General features: G+C 41.5%; 1 protein-coding gene across 6 annotated transcripts in view; it reads right to left on the minus strand.

Annotated features, from left to right (window-relative positions):
• kiaa0586 (KIAA0586 ortholog) overlaps nucleotides 1–22,816 on the minus strand; it is a 667,340-nt gene that overhangs the window by 564,234 nt on the left and 80,290 nt on the right. The window lies entirely within an intron of this gene.

Consider the following 22,816-nt stretch of genomic DNA (forward strand, 5'->3'; position numbering starts at 1 on the left):
TAAAAGGATATTGGCAAGTACCGTTATCGGAGAGAGCAAAGGAGATATCAGCTTTTGTGACACCAAATTGATTACATCAGTTTAAAGTCATACCATTTGGTATGAAGAATGCACCTGAGACATTTCAAAGACTGACAAAGTAATTGCAGGTCTAAGTAATTGTGCTGTTTACAGTAAAAGTTAGTTTTCAGTCAGACATGGGATGAACATTTACACCATCTGGAAGGATTATTTACTCAAATACAAGAAGCTAATTTGGTGATGAACTTGGCTAAAAGTGAATTTGCAAAAGCGCAAGTTACGTATTTAGGCCATACCATTGGGCATGGTAAGGTGGCTCCAAGAGATGTAAAAGTCAAGGCTGTCATGGATTTCCTCATGCCTACAACAAAATGAGAAGATTTTGAGATTTCTGGGCATGAGTGGGCTTTTCCTGAAATTTATACCAAATTTTAGCAGTGTAGTTGCTCCACTGTCTGAACTATTAAATAGGAACAAGAAGTTTCAATGGACACTGGAGTGTCAGCAGGCACTGAAAACTGTATTAACTACGAACCAGTTTTGGCAGTACCCAATTATGCCAAGCAATTTAAATTGGCCATTGACGCAAACGATATCGGCATTGGGGCCGTACTGTTCCAAGATGACACTGGAATTGAAAAACATTTCGGGTATTTTTCACAGAAGTTGGATACACAACAGAGAAGATATTCAATGGTGTTAGTACTGCAACATTTTGAAATCTATGTGGCAAACAATTCAGAAACAATTGTTTATACAGACCACAATCCTTTTAAGTCTCTGGACAAATTTCGAGACAGAACTGCAAGGCCATTCAGGTGGAGTTGATTACTGCAACCATTTAATCTACAGATTGTACATGTAGAGAGATGAGAAATTCTGATTGCAGAAGCATTATCGAGTTGACGCCTAAAGGGAAAATTAGACATTTAAAACCTGGACACTGAACTGAAATGACTTCTGTTGATACGAAGGATTTGCGTATATATATTATGTTAATGCATGTATCTGGTAACGTAATAGTGTGAGTATATAGATAGGTATAGGAGATAGTATAAGATGGGTTAATAAAAATGAAGCGTCTTTTTAAATAATGCCGGTTCATTTTTTAATAAAGAGGGGAAAGTCATGAAGATATAATAATGTCATTGGAATTTATGGTAAAATAGTGGTATTGGGGGTGTGTGTGTGTGTGAGTGAGTGAGTGAGTGAGAGAGACAGAGAGAGAGAGAGAGACTTAAACAATAGCTTAAACTATATCCCACAGCTTAATTATTTTTCATAGCAGTCTGTCATATGCCAAAATCTCTATACACTGCCTCCATTCTCTTTAAAATATTTTAAATTATAGAACAGGCTATTAAAATAATTTACTGATTTAGTTAAATTTGCTTCCAGCAGACCTTTGGAACCATTCTGAAAGCACAAAATCAGATTGCATTTCAACCGAAAATCACAGAATGTCTGCTTGGTAGTGATGAACAAAATTAATAAATTTAGAATTTTCATCAAGCAATCTTACATTTATACAATGTTATTCTGAAATAATTGTTCACAAGTACAACCTTAAGAATATTTTAGCTCACACTCTTTCTCATTCTCTGTAGAGAGCATCTGGGTTCTGACTAGTGCCTTCCAATATGAGTGCAACTGAGAATGGAAATCAAAATGAAATAAATCAAACTATCATTCTGTATATTGGTGCTAAAAAAGCTCCTAGCCACTGTATTGCCCAATTAAGACAAAAACCCATTTGCTTAAGCAGTTACTAGGATTTGTATTCTGCAATGTAATGGGATTAATTTGCAACTGTCATTACAATTATTTTAATGAAAACAAGCACTGAAAAAGTGCAAAAATGTTAAACACTAGTCAGAATAAAGAGAGCACTTCTATGAGCCATAGCAGTCTCAGGCAAATACAGTATCTCACTGTTAACTGCAACACTACCAAATAACATTGGCAGATGAGTGAGAACTCATGTATAAAAGGTTAAAAAATAGAAATAAGGATACATTTCATGAGATTTAATCATATATATATTGCCTTTTTCCCTTATACTGTAAGCATATAAATAAGATTCCATTGTCTAAGCACTTGTCAGGTTGAAGTCTCTACTTTTCCCGGAAAATTTTTAAAAAGAAAGCCATGGGAAAATGACCTCACAGCCATGGGAAAAAGGAGCTGAGGTGGAAAATCAACCATGCTGTAATGGAATGGGGAACAACCTCAAAAAACCTACTCCTGCTCCATTTCTCAAATAATGTGGGAAACACAACAGTCAATTTGCATACACCAACCAGCAATGTGATAATGATCAGGACACCTATTGTTTTATTTGTTCGTTGAGGATTAGCATAGAACAGGACTCTGGAAGAGTATCATCTGAAAGACAGCAACTCAATATTCTCTCATTGCTGCACTAAACCATCAACCTACATTATATTCTCAGGTTTCTGAAGTGAAAATTAAACCCACAGCAAACTCAGACAAACTGACTCTTAAAGTATTAGAGGTGCTGACAACCATATTGAAATAAAAGTCTGTGAGTTATCATTAATTATATAACAAATCACAAAATCAGAGAATAGTTACCGCACAGGAGGAGGCCATTCAGCCTAATGTATCTGTGCTGACTTGCCCAAGGAGCAATTCCCCTCGCGCTACTCACCTGCCTTCTCCCAGTAGCCTTGCACATTCTTGCCTTTCAAATAATAATGTAATTCCCTCTTGAATGAACATGCTTCTGCCACACTCTCAGACAGAGCATTCCATATCCTAACGACTTGCTGCATGAGATGTTTTTCCTCATATTGCCATTGCTCCTTTTGCCAATTACCTTAACTCTGTGTCCTCTGGTTCTCAATCCCTCTACCAATGGAAACAGTTTCTCCCTATCTACTATGTCCAGACTTGATTTTGAAAACCTCTATCAAATCTCCTCTTAACCTTCTCTTCTCCGAGGAAAACAGTCCAAACTTCTCCAATCTATTTACGTAACAGAAGTTCCTCATCCCTGGAACCATTCTCATGAATCTTTTCCACACTCTCTCTAATGCCTTCACATCCTTCCTAAAGTGCTGGGCCTAGAACTGGACACAATACTCCAGTTGAAGCTGAACAAGTTCCATTTAAGTTTTACATAACTTCCTCGCTTTTGTACACTATGCCCTATTAATAAAAGCCTAGGATGCTGTATGCTTTATTAACCACTCTCTCAACCTGTCCTTCCACGTTCAATGATTTATGCACAAATACACCCAGGTCTCTTTGCTCCTGCACCTCCTTTAGAGTTGTAACCTTTTTTTGTTTACCTATGTTCTTGATACCAAAATGAATCACTTCTCACTTCTCTGCATTAAATTTCATCTGCCACATGTCCAGCCATTCCACCAACCTGGCTACATCCTTTTGAAGTTCTAGACTATTTTTCTCACTTCTAAATTTTGTTGTGTCTGAAAATTTTGAAATTGTGCCGTCTACACCAAGGTCTAGGTCATTAATATATATCAGGAACAGGGTCCCTAACACCAGCCTCTGGGTAACTCCACTATAAACCTTCCTCCAGTCCAAAAAGCATCCATTAACCACTACTCTGTTTCCTGTCACTCAGCCAATTTCATAACTATGCTGCTACTATCCCTTTTACTCCTTCAGCTCTAACTTTGCTTACAAGTCTGTTGTGTGGCACTTTATCAAATGCCTTTTGGAAGCCCATGTACACCATATCATCAGCATTACCTTCTCTGTTACCTTAAAAAAAACTCCAGCAACTTAGTTAAGCACAATTTGCCTTTAACAAATCTATGCTGGTTTCCTTAATTAATTTACATTTTCCCAAATTACTATTAATTTTGTCCTGAATTATCATTTCTAAATGCTTCCTCACCCGCCGCCACCCCCCACCACCCCCTCACCTCCCCCACCAAACACACCGAGGTTCAAATGCCTGGTCTATAGTTGCCGGGCTTATTTTTATATCATTTTTTGAACAAGGGCGCAACATTTGCAATTCTCTGGTCATCTGGCACCAAATACCCCTGAGTCTAAGGAAGACTGGAAAATCAATGTCTCTGCAATTTCCACCCTCACCTCATCAGTATCCTTGGATGCATCTCATCTGGTCCTGTGCCTTGTCAGCTTTAAGTACAGACAGCCTATCCAAGACTTCTCCATTATCAATTTTAAACCTTTCAAGAGTCTGAATTACCTCCTCTTTCATCATGACCTGCCCAGCATCTTCTTCGATGGTAAAGACAGAGGCAAAGTATTCATTTAATACCTCAGCCATGTCCCTTGCCCCCAAGGGCAAATCCCCTTTTTGGTCCCTAATTAACCCACTCCTCCTTTAATCACTTCAACTATTTATTTGCCTGTAGGAGACTTTGGATTTAGTTTTGTTAATTGCCAGCCTTTTCTCATACTCTTTCTTTGCTTCTCTTATTTGTTTTTCCAATTGCCTGCTGAACCTTCAATATTCAGCCTGAGACTCTGTTGTATTATCCAGCTGACATCTGTCATAAGCACAAGTTTTCTTCATCAGTTAGACAACTTCAGTTGATAAATACTTTTGCACTCTTTTTGCACTCAACTAAAATTATGTTGAAAATGAGATTTTAATGCTTTGAGTGTGGCAGAGAAGAGTGAACAAAATGAGGTAGATTTTTGTCCTTACCTGCTAGGCATTAAGCAGCACATCGGTGGAATGGATCAGCCTAGCAAGATCACCTAGCAGGGAGGATTGCATGCTCTTTACAGAGCCTGTTTTATTTCTCTTCCATTAATTTCAATGGAAGGAAAATCCAAAGGATTCTGTTACTGGCATGCAATCCTCTATGCCAAACTTTCCTGTGATTCACCTAGGCAGTAAAAATAAAAATCCACTCCTCCACTTGCAACACAATTATTTATGTTGTGTTATCTGTGGCACTACATTATTTGGAAGCAAACTGGTCGGTGGAGCTTGTGAAAACTACATAATTAACTGTTCTCAACTTTGTAAGAAAATTTCATTGACTTACAATGGATCACAATCAAAATGCCAGGTTTATGAAGGAAGTACCACATCAGTAGAATTTTACTGTCTGATTACAAATGGGAGGCATTGCTGGCAACCCAGGAAATGACTGTTTAGAGGCAGCAATCTGTCTAAAATGTTAAAACACATAATGGCTCCATCCTGAAGGGGCATTTGGGTGATTGCACTATAACCACCTTGCCATTTTCAGCAAATAAATTTTGCCCACATCATAGCCAGATGAAATTACCTTTGAATCTGACTGCAGCGCTTTCCTTAATTACTTATAAAAAGTGAAGCCATTAAATTTAGTTTCTCTCTTGTTGCGGATGGCCATAGCTTGGTACTTGGATGGTGTGAATGTTACTTGACATTTATCAGCTCAAGCCTGAATTTTGTCCAGGTCTTGCTGCAGGCCGTCAGGAACTGTTTCATTTTCTGAAGAGTTATGAATGGAGCTGAACACGCTTCAATCAGCAGAGAAGATCCCCACTTTTGACCTTGTGATGGCGGGGAAGGTCATTGATAAAGCAGTTAAAGATGGCTAGACTTAGGATATTGCCCTGAGGAACTCCTGCAGCAATGTACTGGGTGATTGTTTTCCGACAACCAGAGCCTTTGTGCTAGGCATGAATCCAGCCAGTGGGGAGCTTCCTTCCCAACCCCATCCCCGAGTTCTATTGACTTCTATTTCACTAGGGCTTCTTGGTTCATTCATTCAAATGCTGCCTTAACATCAAAGGCAGTCACCCTCACGTCATCTATTTTGTTCATGTTTGGAACAAGGCTAAAATAAGGTCTGGAGCCAAGTGATCCTGGAAAAATCCAAACTGAGCATCAGTGACCAGGTCAAACACAGAATTATCTGGAAAAACTCAGCAGGTCTGGCAGCATCGGCGGAGAAGAAAAGAGTTAACATTTCGAGTCCTCATGACCCTTCAACAGAACTTGAGAGAGTCCAAGAAAGAGTTGAAATATAAGCTGGTTTAAGGTGTGTGTGTGTGTGTGTGTGTGGGGGCGGGGGGGGGGGGGGGGGGGGGGAAGAGAGAGAGAGAGAGAGGAATTGTTTTTATCAGTGACCAGGTTATTGGCGACGAAGTGGTGATTGATAGCACTGATGACATCTTTCATCACTTTGCTGATGAGGTGGTAACTCTTTCGAGTACAAACCCGTTTCCATCTGTTTCAGATGAAGTTACATTGTTTCATAGTTTGCCATTGTGAGATTTGAACTCTTGATAATCTTTTAAATGAAAACCAAATCAACAAAATTGGGATAAATCAGGCACAGCCCCTAATTCAGGTCAGCTGTAAAACCAAGAACAAAGTTTAAAGGAAACTTACAAACTTTAAATCAAAATGTGATTAAAGGGGTCAACAAAACACCCCAGTCCCCGCGGTGCCCACCGAGCACGGAAGGCCTCGAGACACCGCGTGCTTCTTCTCCAGGGACATCCGGCAGCGAATGTAGCCGCGGAAGAGGGACAAACAATCGGGCGGGACTCCCCCGTCGATCGCCCGCTGCCTGGACCTGTTAATGGCCAACTTGGCCAGGCCCAGGAGCAGGTTCACGAGGAGGTCCTCCTCCTTCCCGACCCCCTTCCGCACCGGGTGCCCATAGATCAGGAGCGTGGGGCTGAAGTGCAAACAAAACATCAATAAAAGGTTTTTCAAATAACTAAAAAGGGAGTGCAGCCTACAACACCCTATGTATACATGGTCCACGGACTCCACAAGACCGCAAAAAGGGCATGTGTCCTGAGAGTCCGTGAACCTATGCATCCTCTTATTATAAGGGACTGCTGCATGCAACACCCTCCAACCCAGGTCCCTGATAGAAAGGGGGAGGACACCTCCGTAGAGGGCCTCCCATCGAGGGCCTCCGCCGCCGGACGGCAACAAGGCACGCCAGGGCGTGTCCGGTCGACGGACAAGGGCGAGAAAATGGAAGGTGTGCAGCAGCAGTCCATACAAAAAGCCCCTCTTTGCCGTGCCAAAAGGCACAGAGGGCATGTCCCCGAGGCGGCTCATATTGCGGGGCACCAGCACCCGAGGGAGGGTTCGGGGGTTGGGGCCTATGTGGAATTCCGTCCGAACAGGGGAACGCTCAGACGGAAGACCACCGCGCACCTGGGCCACCTCAAGACCCAAAATAACGTCGGGTCCGAGCACGACCGTTCTCAGGTCTTGGATGGCATCGGCTGCGACCTGGACACTCACAGACGCGCGTCGCGCCAACTCCTGCGGGAGCATCCAGCCCAGTCCTCCGCCACCCAGCACGTCCCCGATCCTGGTCACCCCTGCGGCCACAGCCCTCCTCTCCGCCAACCACTGAAAAGGACGGAGGGGCGAAAAACTCTGCAAGCGTCCTTGCTGGATGGATCCGGAGAGAACAGGGCAAATGTCACTGTTTTCCACTTTAGCAGCTCAACTCTTTCGAGTACAAACCCGTTTCCATCTGTTTCAGATGAAATTACATTGTTTCATAGTTTGCCATTGTGAGATTTGAACTCTTGATCTTGGGATTACAAACCCAGTACCATAATGAGGTGGTAGTTGGCTGGATTGGATTTACCTTGCTTTTTGTGGACAAGACATGCCTGGGCAATTTTCCACATTATTGAGTGGATGCCATTAACATCAGCAAATAAATTTTGCTCCACATCATAGCCAGATGAAATTACCTTTGAATCTGACTGCAGTGTTGTAGCTGTACCAGCACAAACTGGCTAGGGACGTGACTGGCTCAGGAGCACATTACAACTGAGATGTTGTCAGGCTCCATAGCCTTTGTAGTATTCAGTGCACTTAGCCATTTAATATTATGTGGACTAAATCGAATTGGCTGAAAACTAGCATCTATGATGGTGGGTACCTCGAATGGAAGACATGATGCATCATCCGTGAGGCGCTTCTTGCCGAAGATGGTTGCAACTCTTTCACTTTGTCTTTTGCACTGATATGCTGGGCTCTTCCATCATTGATGATGGGGATATTCATGGAATCTCTTCCCATTAGTTGTTTGATTGTCCACCACCATTCATGTCTTGGTGTGGCAGGACTGCAGATCTTTCATCTGATTCATTGGCTGTTGGATCACTTAGATATTTCTATAACAAACTGCTTCCACTGTTTAGCATATGTGTAGTCCTGTGTTGTAGCCCAAGTTGGCATCTCATTTTTAAGTGCTGCTCCTGCCATGCTTTCCTACATTGCTCATTTATCCAGGATTGGCCCCTTGGCTTGATGACAAAGAGTAAGGGATATGCTCGGCCATGAAGTTACATGTTGTAGTGGAATACAATTCTGCTGCTGATGGCTCACAGCACCTCATGGATGGCCAGTTTTGAGCTGCTAGATCTGTTCTGAATCTATCCCATTTAGCATTGTGGTAGTGCCACATACCACAATGAAGGGTATATTCAGTATGAAGATGGGACTTCATCTTCACAAGGACTTAAGGAGATATGAGGGCATATTACCAAAAGAAGAGGTTTAGGGAGAAAATTCTAGAGCTTAGGGACTTAGCAGCTGAAGGCACAGCTGCAAATTCTGAAATCAGGGATGCAGAAGAGGCCAGGATTTTTTTTTATTTATTCATTCATGCGATATGGATGTCAGTGGCTAGGCCAGCACTTATTACCCATCCCTAGCTGCCCTTGAAAAGGTGGTGGTGAGCTGCCTTCCTGAACCACTGTAGTCCATGTGGTTTAGGTTCACCCACAGTACTGTTAGGAAGGAAGTTCCAGGATTTTAACCCAGCAACAACGAAAGAACAACGATATGGTTCCAAGTCAGGATGGTGTGTGGCTTGGAGGGGAACTTGCAAGTCGTGGTGTTCCCATGCATTTGCTGCCCTTGTCCTTTTAGATGGTAGAGGTTGCAGGTTGGAAGGTTCTGTCAAAGGAGACTTGGTGAGTTGCTCAATGCATTTTGTCGATGGTACACACTGCTGCGACTGTGCATCAGTGGCAGAAGGACTGAATGTTTAAGGTGGTCGATGGACTGCCAGTCAACCAGGCTGCTTTGTCCTAGAAAGTGTCGAGCTTCTTGAGTGTTGTTGGAGCTGCACTCATCCAGGAAAGTGGAGAATATTTCATCAAATTCCTGACTTGTACCTTGTAGTTGTTCAACAATTGTAGGAATGCAGAGATCTTGGAGGGCTGGAAGAGGTTACAGACATATGGAAAGAAAAGCCATGGAGGGATTTGTAAATGAGCAAAAATTTTTAAATTAAGGCATTGTCTGACCAGGAATCAATATAGGTCAGCAAGCACAGGGGTGAATGGGATTTGGTGCGAGTTAGGATATTGGCAGCAGAGAATTGAATGACCACAGGTTATTTTCATTGGAAGATAGAACACAAGTGATGTAACTGATAATGGCAACACGTATGGCCATGTGGATGTAATCTATGAATCCTTGTATTTTGAGGAATTCAGAAAATTGGCAAAATTAGAAGTTTCCGTGATGTTACGACCATTTGTCCATAAGGAACTCAATGGATTACTTTGCTCCAGCATACAAAGCATCAGTGATGGGCCTATACATTTGTGCTCAGCTGATTAGCTAACAATACTGTTGTTCCACTGGCAGTCTGTAAGACCCTAAAATAAAGTTTCATGACAGCAGTGGTCTTCATAATCAATTAAATGCATTACATATGCCACATGTGGAATGTGGGTAGGGTTGCAACATGTGGCATTGATAGCCTCCCTCATGAAGCACAGCTTCTGAAAGCAAAGTCCCAGGAGCACATTAATGTTTTATATTCTGAAGTAGAGTGCCAGCAGGTTTGCCTTGTGCCTTTTGTACTACTCAGTCAGTCTATCCCCACTCCATTGCACCTCTCTTCTTTCAAAAGGATAGAAGGTATCCTGGGAGAGCCATAGTCATTTCCTCAGAACTTGTATGAGGAGGGATGGGAGGGGTGAGGAATGAGTAAGAAAAACTAAGCATTTCAGCAGAAGAAGCTGATAGTGAAACAGGAGTCAACAGTGGACACATAAGACGAAAATCATCTGAGAATGAATAAGTTCTTTCATAGCAGCTGCTAAGCCACTTCAATTGATTTCTGCCTTGCCTCCCAATAACTTGGATGCCTGTTTTCTAAGAATGTGATTTACATACAACAGTAATAAGATGGTGATGACAAATATGGTACATAAGATATCTCTACCACTTCATTTAAAATACATATAAAAATTTTACACAAAACTGGGAAGGAGAATAAATAGACAGCACTTCACACTAACAGATCCTCACCCCATTTCTCACCCAGCACAATACTGCTTGACAATGGATGGTAAAAGTATGAAACTTCAGGCTATGTCAATTAATTTAAGAACAATACAAGAAATGGTTTATATCATCTGCACTAACTGCAATGATGAACAAGCATACAAGAAATAGATGCCTTCAGCCAAAGAGACCAACATTGTAAGTTGCATCATACTCATTGCCTTGAAGTTAAATCTTTCCAAAAAACATTTGATCATCTGGTCCTCATCCTGGTCAGATGGGATGCCCAATAGTTCATCCACGATGAGACTCCAGAAACCAAGATCAAGTTTGAAAAAATTAGTCCTTACATAGTAGAACAGATTTTACTTGACTCGGCTTTCTTCCATGGATCCAGGCAGAGTACAATTGCAGTCCCATTTGTTAGTCCAAACTGGAAGGATATATATGACACTGCACATGTCAAATTAAGTATTTGGGGACCACTGGGATTTCTTGCAGCAGTATTGTGTTGGTTCAAATCAAGTTCCTGGTAATGAATGTGCCTCTTAGGGCAATAATAATTCAAACATGAGGAAGCAGCTAACTGCTCAAAATACTGTCAGTATAAATGATTTTACGTAATAGCGTGAAATACACTGGATGAAAACTTAAAGTTGGATTTCACTCAAATGACTACTTGTAACCATACTACAAAAGCCAAGAAAATCACCTCACTTTGCTCTCAGTATTAAGGTCAGTCTCCAGCACACTTGAAAGCAGGTTGAATAAAATGGAAACATAACTTGCCTCTGAGACAGAAAAAAAAATCCTGTACAGTCATCAAATGCCGAGTAGCTTATTCCAGGGCTTGGTTCTCATGCGGAAAGTATCCCTTAAAAGAAACCTAACAATGCCCTGATCTGTTAATTATGTCTTGAAGGCTTTTACCATACCAACTCAGGAATCCTTCCTTGTGAATTAATCAATCCTGTATTCAATTATGATCTCAAACCTCATTAAAGGGCTGAAACCTACAGTTCTAACCCAAACAAGAGTGGGTAGTACAAACTGTGCCAATCGTGCATATGCTGCATATGCATCACTCAAAGACTTTTGATTAAATTAATATTTTCTTGTGGTGGCATTCTGCATTGCTAAAAAGCAATGTAAGCATACTCACATCAAAAGCAAAGGTGGATTACTTAAATAGTTCACATTGGCCCACCCACTGATATATTCCACAAGTCTAGACTCCCAGACTATTGGAATTTGCAACTACTGATTTGATGATTCCAAACATCAGGAGTACTGTTAAACAATTTTGTTCACACAGATAATAGAGCTATCTGACTATACACTCATTTTTTAGATTTGATGCATTTCAGTTTATCTCACTATGTGGCAGCAATGCAAATGCTCAAAAATGTATTTCTAATTATATTAAAGCTATTTGATTTAATAATTTATTTTCCTCAGAAAGCTATACAACCAACACATGTAGCAGCCACAACACAAAAATCCCAACATATCATCGTGTGAGATAACTTAAGCTTTACATTCTCGCAATTCTCAAAGTACATAACCTGTTCATGGCTTAACCCTTCAAAGTACTATTTGATAACCAAAAGAACAATGTCATGTTAGGAGCCTATTGTAAATATCAAATGAATTGTTAATAAATTTGGACTGGCTGTTGAAACATGAATGGATTAAGACTGCTGAGTGTCAGCCTACAGTGAGTTGAAGATGAGATATCCCACGTCTTTTGTGACAGAAAGCCAACAATCGCCATTTCTTGGTGCTGAGCAAATCATGCTACAAAGATTTCCAGTTGAAATTTGCAATGGCAGATACATGATATGACTGTTATAATCAGTGTAAATTTACAACAAAATGTTGAAATTTTAATCTTCTGAATTCACAAATTCAAAAATAATTCTTTTGTTACACAGTACTTACAGCAGGCATGTTGGTGCAAATACAACTTGCCTGTCACATGCATTGGTCGAGAAAACATAGTAGCATTAAAAATGAAAAATATTATTTTTCAATATCATTTAAAATTAATTTGCCCAGCAACTTCCCATTGAACTAAAATGATTTACAAAGGTGAAATGGCATAAAAATTACAAACGAGGAAATGGTGAAGAGTGGAAAAATAGGAATCAGTAATATTGGTGGTGGTTTGCAGGCAAACCCAAATCTATGAACAGCAGATCAAAGTTTCATATTAAGATAAATTGCAAAATCTGAAACAACATAGCACATTCTCAATTTCAGCATAGAAAAACAATCATGCAGCAAAATTATGGAACTCTAATTTAATCTGAAATTTCTTTGTTTAAATAGTATCTAAGGAATGAAGTGAGATCCCTACATTTATAGAGGGACTTGTTAAGTTCATATCTAGACTATTTCAGGGGAAATGAAGACTAAGGGACATGAAATCTGCCACAATAAGCCTCTTTTATTACATTCAAGGCACAAATGTTTCGTAAAGCGCAGCAATTTCTGCCCAAAATAAACAATGCCATAACTTATTATTTAAATAGAGAGAAACTTCAGAATGCTTCAGTGCAGAGGGATCTGGGTGCCCTCGTGCATGAATTGCTGAAAGTTAGTATGCAGGTTAATAAGGAAGGCAAATGGAATTTTGGCATTTATTGCTAAAGGAATAGAGTGTAAAAATAGGGAAGTATTGTTGGAACTGTACAAGGCATTGGCGAGACCGCACCTGGAGTACTGTGCACAGTTTTGGTCCATTTACTTGAGGAAGGATATAGTTGCATTGGAGGCGGTTCAGAGGAGGTTCACTAGATTGATTACAGAGATGCAGAACTTGTCTTATGAGGAGATTTTGAGCAGTTTAGGCCCATACTTGCTAGAGTTTAGAAGGATGAAAGGAGATATAATTGAGGTATATAAGGTGCTAAAGGGGATTGACAAAGTAGAAGTAGAGCAAATGTTTCTCCTTGTGGGGCATTCTAGAATGAGAGGCCATAGTTTTAGGCTAAGGGGTGGTAGATTTAAATCAGAGATGAGGAGGAATTACTTTTCTCAATGGGTGGTGAATCTGTGGAATGCCGGGACGCTGAATAAATTTGAGGAGATAGACAGATTTTTACTTAGGAACAGGTTGAAAGATTATGGGGAGAGGGTGGGAAATTGGAGTTGAGGCCGAAATGAGATCAGCCATGATCATACTGAATGGTGGGGCAGGCTCGAGGGGCTGAGTTGCCTACTCCTGCTCCTAGTTCTTATAACCTGCAGCTTTGAAATTGAAGTTAATGCAAATGGCTAAAGGTTATCATTTTTGGCCAATAGCAGTGTTTGCCCATTATATAAGAGGGACTTCAGCTCAAAAACTGTCAATGAACATGTGATAGTGACACTAGAAATCAGAGGCAGAATTTAGATAAGATGATGGGGATTTGCACACCGATTGGAGAACCAGTTGGAGCCCCACACGTCTTTTCCACAGGAAGCCGACACTATTTAATTCCAAACAGGAATTTACCTGAGCTGCATCAGGCCTCCCACTGAATTAAGGCCCCAACTGGGCGGAAGGAAGCAGCTCTCCACTACTGAGAGTGGTGGCTGCTGCTGGTAATGTATTAAGAACTTCATTTCAAAAAGAGCGGGGAGACTTCATTTCAAAAAGAGCAAGAATGGGTGATGTGTTGCTACTGCAGGAGGGAGGCTTCATTTTAAAAAGAGCGAGAATGATGCTGTGTTGCTACTGCAACATGTGGGCGCTGCTGGGCACCAAGGGGATCCAGGGCGAACCCATCAGTACTAAGTGATAACAGGTCGAGGAACTTTGGATCCTAGTCGAGGAGCTGGAGTACGAGCTGTAGACACATCAGGGAGGGGGAAAGTTGCCTGGACACTTTGCTCCAGGAGGTGGTCACACCCCTCATATTAGGTCATTCCAATTTGGTCAGCGATCAGGAACAGAATGGTGTGACTGCAGGTGAGGCAGGTATGGGGACCCAGGGGGTAGCATTCGAGGAGCCTCAGCCCCTACAATTGTACAACAGTTACATGGACGTCAGCAGGGACTGCAGGGGGGATGAGCGAAATGACAACGGCACCATGTTACTGGGAGATATTCAAGTGGTTGGGGGGAGGGTAAGAATAAGAACGTAGTAGTGGTAGCAGACAGTATAATTAGGGTGATAGATACTGTTCCCTGCAGCTGTGAGCATGAGTCCAGAAGGCTGTGATGTCTGCCCGATGCCAGGGCTAAGGACATCTCCTCAGGACTGGAGAGGAACTTGGAATGGGAGGGGAGGGATCCAGTTGTCATCGTCCACGTTGGTGCTAAAAACATTGATAGGACTAGAAAGGAGGTTTTGCAGGAAGAATTTGAACAGTTAGGCACTAAATTAAAAAGCATAAAAAGCAGAGCCTCCAAGGTAATAATAGCGGGATTACTACCTGAGCCACGGACAAGCTGGAGTAGGGTAAATGCGTCACTCATAGATTGGTGTGGGAGAAATGGGTTTCAGTTCATGGGGCACTGGCACCAGTACTGGGGTGGAAGGGAGCTGTTCGGGTGGGTTGGGCTTCACTTGAACTGTGTTGGGACCAGTATCCTGGCGAATTGAATAACTAGGGCTGTACAGAAGGCTTTAAACTAAATAGAGGGGGTAGTGGCGACGGGAGTGTGTGTTCTGGAGAGGGGATACAAAGCGAAAGGATATGGCAGCACTGCAGGGCAGCTATTTCGGTAATGCTACCCAGAGTGTGACAGGAAGGGGCAGAGTGTACAAACATAAATAAACAACAGCAAAAAGGGTCAAAGGGGGAAAAAATGGTAAAAAGGCTAAATTAACGGCTCTTTACTTAAATGCACATGGTATACGGAACAAAATAAATGAATTAACAGCACAAATAGAGGATAATGGGTATGAGACATGGTTACTAGGAGATCCAAGCTGGGAACTAAATATTCAGGGGTATGTGACTTTTCCAAAGGGCAGGCAGGAATGAAAGTGTGATGGCATAGCTTTGTCAGTACAAGGTGCAATAAGTATGATCATAAGAAATGATCTTGGATCAGAAGATGTAGAATCCATATGGGTGGAGGTAAGAAATAAGAAGGGAAGACGACACTGGTGGGAGCAATCTATAAGCCCCCTAGGACAGATAATAAATCAGGAGATAATGAGGGCATGTAAAAAAGGCAGTACATTAATGATGGGTGACTTCTTCACGTAGATTGGGAAAATCAAATTGGCAGAGGGTAGCCACGAGCAAGAATTCATACGGTGTATTTAGGACAGTTTCCTAAAATACCATGTTGTGGATCCAACCAGGGATCAGGCTAATTTTGACCTGGTAATGTGTATGAGGCAGGTTTAATAAATGATCTCAAAGTAAAAGATTCCCTAGGAAACTGTGACCATAGCAATGGTAGAATTTAGCATTCAATGTGAGAGTAAGAAACTTGGGTCGGAAACAACTGTGCTAAACTTAAATAAGGGTAATTAAAAAGGAATGAGGGCAGAGTTGGAAGGAGTTTAGCAGAAAAGACGGTTGATGAAGAATGGCAGACATTTAGGAAAATAGTTCATGACGCACAACAAAGATATATCCCCATGGAGAAGAAGGATCCTATGAAAGGGATAAGCCAACCATGGTTAACCAAGGAAGTTAAGGATAGTATCAAATTGAAAGGAAAAACATACAATGTAGCAAAGATTAGTGGTAAGCCAGAGGATTGGGAAAGTTTTAAAAACCAACAAAAGACCAAAAATAAATAAAGAAGGAGAAAATAAACTTTGAGGGTAAACTAGCAAGCAATATCAAAACAGACTGTAAAAGCTTCTTTAAATATATGAAAAGGAACAGAGAGGCCAAAGTGAACATAGGCCCCTTAGAGAATGAGGCCGGGGAAATAATAATGGGGAACCAGGGAATAGCAGAGGAGTTGAATAAATACTTTGCATCAGTCTTCACGGTAAAAGACACTAACAGCATTCCAAAAATACTAAATAATCAAGCAGCAAAAGGGCAGGTGGAAATAAATACAATAACTATCACTAGAGAAAAAGTACTAGGGAAACTAATAGGGCTAAAGGCTGAAAAGTCCCCTGGACCTGATGGGTTGCATCCTAGGATGTTAAAGGAAGTAGCTACAGGGATAGTGGATGCACTGGTAGTAATCTTCCAAGAATCCTTAGATTCTGGAAAAGTCCCAGAGGATTGGAAAACTGCCAATATAACACCCTTATTCAAAAAGGGAGGGAGACAAAAAACAGGTAGCCAAAGGCCAGTTAGCTTAACATCCATCATTGGGAAAATGTTAGAATCTATTATAAAGGATGTAACAGCAGAGAATTTAAAAATGCATAACATAATCAAGCAGAGTCAGCATAGCTTCACGAAGGGGAAATCAGACCTGACAAATTTATTAGAATTCTTTGAGGTATCAAGCAGGATAGATAAAGGGGAACCAGTAGATATAATATATTTGGACTTCCAAAAGGTACCACACATAAGGCTCCTCAATAAAATAAGAGCCAATGGTGTTGGGGGTAGTATATAAGTATGGATAAAGGATTGGCTAACTAATAGAAGACAGAGAGTTGGGAAATGGGGAGCATTTTCAGGATGGCAACCTATAACAACTGGAGTGCCACAGAGATCAATGCCGGGGCCTCAATTATTTACAATATATATGAATGACTTAGGTGAGGGAAGTGAATGTACTATCGCCAAGTTTGCAGATGACACAAAAATAGGTGGGAAGGCCAGTGGTGAGGATGACAGAGTCTACAGAGGGATATAGACAGGTTAAGTGAGTGAGCAAAAACTTGGCAGGTGCAATAGAATGTGGGAAAATGTGAGGTTATGCACTTTGGCAGGAAGAATAGAGGAACTGTATAATATTTAAATCGAGAAAGGCTGCAGAAAGCTGCAGCACAAAGGGATTTTGGGGGTCCTTGTGCATGAATCACAAAAAGCTAACATATAAGTTCAGCAGGTAATAGGAAAGGCAAATAGAATGTTGATCTTTATTTCAAAGGGAATGGAGTATAAAAATATGCAATTCTTGCCAAAACTATACAAGGCACTAGTTTAGACCACACCTGGAATACTGTGGACAGTTTTGGTCCCGTTATCTAAGTAAAAATACACGCATTGGAGGCAGTGCAGAGAAGATTCACTAGGTTGATCCTGGGTACGGAGGGATTTTCTTATGAGGAGAGGTTGAGTAGGTTGGACCTTAACTCATTGGAGTTTAGAAGAATGAGAAGTGACCTTATTGAAATATATAGGATTCTTAGGGGGGCTTGACAGGGTAAATGAGAGGTTGTTTCCCCTTGTGAGTGAGTCTAGGACCAGAGCGCATAATCTCAGAGTAGGGGGTTGCCCATTGAAAACAGAGATGAGGAGGAATTTCTTCTCTCAGAGGGTAGTCAATCTGTGGAATTCTTTACCGCAGAAGGCTGTAGAGGCTGGGTTATTTAAGTATATTCAAGGCTGAGAGAGTCAGATTTTTAATCAGTAAGGGAATCAAGGGTCATGGGGAAAAGGCAGGAAAGTGGAACTCAGGGTCATTAAATCAGCTATGATCTCATTGAATGGCGGAGCAAATTCGATGGATCAAATGGCCTACTTCTGCGCCTACGTCTTTTGGTCTTATGGACCACCACCTAATCCCTGGAGAGAGAGATAAGTGGGGTGGGGTGGAGGTCGCAGGCAACGGGGAGCAGATGCAAGAGCAAGGGGGTGGCTTTCAACAGCACTCCCCTCTTCCGAATGTTGGGTCTCTCAATCGGGGACTGAGTGTCTGTGAACGAGGAATTCCCCCCTCCCCCCCAAAAGACTACTGGCAAACCCGGCAGAGTTTGCTGGGTGGCTCTCGGGAGGTGCAGGAAATTGGGCAAGTCCCGTTGAGTGCCTTAGCCATCATTAAATTCCGATGGACTCAGGGATAATTGCTCTCAAGAAGCTCAGTAATGAGTCTAATTGACATCCTGCCACCAGCGGGCAGGATTCACACGTTGTACCCTTCCCACCCACCATGAAATGCAGGACACTTTTCCCACCACTGGGAGTCAGATGTAGGAACTCCTGACCAATTCTCGCCACAACCACCGCATCATGGCCGCTCCAGCAGGCCCCATTAAATTCTGCCCACGATAGGACTTATCTAAATATTATCCATTTGGGGCAAGGGGCTCACTGAATCACAAATCTAATTAGACAGATTTAAGATCACATGTGAGATACTCCATTATAATCTATCATATAGTATAAAAATCAAAAATATTATACCCAGCACATACTTCATAGTCACAAATATTACTTCCTGTAATATTTTTTATGTTAATGTTTACAATTTTTCTTTCAACTTTGGAAACAACAACAAGAGCTTACAATTATATAGCATATTAACATACAAAAACATCCCAAAGAGCTTCACTGAGCCTTAAAGAAAGAAAGTGAGCCAAAGAAGGAAATATTAAGAGAGGTGACCAAAAGCTTGATCACATAAGTGGAATATAAGGATAGTCACAGAGTTCCAGCTGGGAATTTCACAGATAATGGGCAGGATAATTGAAGTTATGATCACCAAAGGGGACTGGAGAAAGAGAAAGCACACAAAGCCAGAGTCAGAAGAGCTGAGAGTTCAATGATGGGGCATTGTAATACCATTGAACGTTACCAAGATAGGGAGAGACAAGGCCATTGAGGTATTTAAAACACAAGGAAGTAAGTTTTAATTTAGCCGTGTACTAGGCATCAACGTAGATGAATGAGGACAAGGCCAATGGGCAAACACAACTTTGTACCGGCCATGATATGGGTAAGAGAATTTTGGACAAGGCAAAGTTTACAGAGAGTTGAGGTTGGAAAGAATTGGCATATTCAATTCTGGAGGTGGCAAATCGTGGGTGAGCATTTCAGCAGCAGAAAGGCTGAGCTGTTTGGAGGGTCGGAGAGAAGGAAAAAGGAACACAATGTTACAAAAATGTGTTGAGAGGATGTAGAGCCTGGAGCTAAGCTGAGGGCTGAATATGACATCAAGGTTTAAAAGAATCAGCTTCAGCTCCAGTGAATGATCAAGAAGGAAGATAGAGTCACTGAGCATGCAGAGTACATGGCAGCGAGCAAAGATAATGGTTTCAATCTTTCCGATAGTTAGCTGGAGGAAACTGAGGATCATTAAAGACTCAGTGCCAAAAAACAGTCAGGCAGCAGAGTTACTTTGGAGAGGTTGAAAAGGTTGATGGAGCTAAAGTTCTGGATGTCATTAGTGCACATGATTTTTTACCATTTAGCTTGAAAAGCAGAAAATTTAGGTTTAAATATTTTAAGGTGGGAATATGATGACAGGAACCAGCTGGCAATAGGGAAAATGGCAGTGGGACAAGAAATCTGATGCTGCAAAAAAGAGTGCAGGTGGGTTTGGGCTGCAGGCTCATGGTCAGGAATGTCATGCTATGTTGTGGCTTGTTTGTTTGAAAGTATCCATAGAATTACATGGAGTATACAGCAAAGAAACAGGCCATTCAACACAACCAGTCCATGCTCCATTCGTGCCTCTTCCCATCTTTTCTCATCTATATCTATAATGGTAACCCTCTATTCCCTTCTCCCTTATATGCTTGTCTAGTTTTCCCTTAAATGCATCTATACTATTCACTTCAACCACTCCCTCTGTGGTAGAGAATTCCACATTCTTACCACTCTTTAAGTGAAGAAATTTCTTCTGATATGCCTATTGGATTTTTTGGTGACTATCTTGCATTGTTGACCTCTATCATGCTCTTTCTCCCAAGAGGAAACATTGACTCTGTATCCTCCTATCAAAGCTTTTCATAATTTTAAAGACCTCTATTAGATCACCTGTTTCGCCTTCTTTCTTCAAAGAAAAAGAAACCCAGCCTTTCTTGACACGAATAAGCACACGAACTGCACACAGTACTCTTCTTAAGCGTGGTCCAACCAAGGTTCAATACAACTTTAGCAAAACTTCCCTACTTTTCAATTCTACCCCTCTAGAATTAGAGCCTAGTCTCATCACTGCTGCTCCATCAACCAATTGCAATCCCCAATTGCACTAACAAATACAGCATTCCTGATGAAAACTTGGATCCAACTTTTAGTTTAATTAACTTTAAGCACTGTCAGCCCTTTTCAAAATATAATGCCCTCAAACAAAGCAGAGCTGGTTCCCAATCATGAGTGGAAGTGGTACTTCCACAAAGAGGAAGATTTTCTCCATGGGCTTCCAGATCCCATAACTTATTTTGTAGTGCTACCAGACACACTCACCCCCACAATACACCAAAGTTACAATTTCAACATTTGCAGATGACACCAAATTGGGAGTGGGGAAAGAGAAGGTGTAGTTAACAGTGAGGAAGAATGTGACTAAATACAAGACTATTTAATAAACTTGCAGAATAAACATGTAAATATAAATGAATTTCAACATAGGTTGGTAAGGTGCCTTTTAGTAGTAATAATATGGAAGCTACATACTCCTTGGAAAGTAAAAATCGAAATGTGTTTCAGAGGCAAAATTAACGAGGGGTACAAACGCAGAAGTTACTAGAAGTAACATAAGAGATTAGCATGTAAAATTAAAGCGCATGAGATTGGAGGTAGTGTATTGAGATGGATAGAAAACTGGTTGACAGACAGTAAACAAAGAATAGGAATAAACAGGTCTTTTTCCAAGGCAGTGACTAATGGGGTACCACAGGGATCAGTACTGAGACCCTAGCTATTCACAACATAGATTAATGATTTAGATGAGGGAACTAAATGTAATGTCTCCAAATTTACAAATGACACAAAGCTGGGTGGGAGGGTGAGCTGTGAGGAGGATGCAGAGATGCTTCAGGGTGATTTGGACAAGCTAAGTGAGTGGGCAAATGAATGGCAGATGCAGTATAATGGGATAAATGTGAGGTTATCCACTTTGGTAGCAAAAACAGGAAAGCAGATTATTATCTGAATGGCTATAAATTGAGAGAGGGGAATGTGCAACGAGGCCTGGGTGTCCTCGTACACCAATCGCTGAAGGTAAGCATGCAGGTGCAGCAGGTGGTAAAGAAGGCAAATGGTATGTTGGCCTTCATAGCAAGAGGATTCGAGTACAGGAGCAGGGATGTCTTGCTGCAATTATATAGGGCCTTGGTGAGACCACACCTGGAATATTGTGTGCAGTTTTGGTCCCCTTATCTGAGGGAGGATGTTCTTGCTATACAGGGAGTGCAGCGAAGGTTTACCAGACTGATTCCTGGGATGGCAGGACTGACATATGAAGAGAGATTGAGTCAGTTAGGATTATATTCGCTGGAGTTCAGAAGAATGAGGAGTGGATCTCATAGAAACCTGTAAAATTCTAACAGGACTAGGCAGGGTAGATGCAGGAAGGATGTTCCCGATGGTGGGGAAGTGCAGAATCAGGGGTCACAGTCTGAGGATACGGGGTAGACCATTTAAGTCTGAGATGAGGAGAAATTTCTTCACCCAGAGAATGGTGAGCCTGTGGAATTCAGTACCACAGAAAGTAGTTGAGGCCAAAACATTGTACGTTTTCAAGGAGTTAGATATAGCTCTTGGGGCGAAAGGGATCAAAGGATATGGGGAGAAAGCAGGAGCAGACTATTGCATTGGATGATCAGCCATGATCAAATGAATGGCGGAGCAGGCTCGAAGGGTCGAATAGCCTACTCTTGCTCCAATTTTCTATGTTTCTAAGTAGTAATGCAGGCTAATTAAAGGCGTGAAAAGCAAACAAAAGATTTGGGTTTAATTCTAGGGGACTAGATGTGAAAAGGAGAGAAGTTATGTTGAACTTTTATAGCAGCTTTGTTATCCACACTTGGAGCACTGAGAGTTGTTCAGGTCTCCATACTGTAAAAAGGATAGGAGAGCTTGTGGGGAAGATGCAAAAAAGATTTCCAGGGATGATGTCAAAAATGGGACGAACAGTGAGGGGCTCTTTTCCTTAAAGAAAAGGCTGGAGGGTGGGGCGAACTGGTCGGGACTTTTAAGATTATAAAAGGGTTTATTAAGCTGGGGAGAGAAAATGTTTCCACCTGTGAAGACAACACAAATTAGAGACAATAAATATAAAATGGTCACTAATAAATCCAATAGGGAATTTAGAAGAAACATCTTAACCCAGAGAATGGTTAGAAGATGGAACTTGTTACCATGAGTGGTAGTGGAGGTAAATAGTTAGATGAGTGCGAAAGGAAGAGGATTGTTATGCTGACAGACTCAGATGAAGATAGATGGGAGGAGGTTCAAGTGGAGCGTGAACACTGACTGGGACCAGATGGGCCAAATTGCCTCTATGTGCTGTGCATTCCAATTAATTCTATGCAACCTCACTCTTATAACTCTTAGATATCTACCTCTCAGTTCAGCAGTACCTTTCCAGCACCATCACAACCTATAACAACCACCCCCAAACAACAGTACACTTAAACCTCTGAATCCCCTTCCAACAATTCAAACATTGTCTCCACCATATGCTCAAACCCAATATGCCCTCTTGCAGTGCTCACAAACCTTGAA

The sequence above is a fragment of the Carcharodon carcharias genome, chromosome 20 (assembly GCF_017639515.1).
Source record: "Carcharodon carcharias isolate sCarCar2 chromosome 20, sCarCar2.pri, whole genome shotgun sequence".
NCBI classification, from domain to species: Eukaryota; Metazoa; Chordata; class Chondrichthyes; order Lamniformes; family Lamnidae; genus Carcharodon; species Carcharodon carcharias.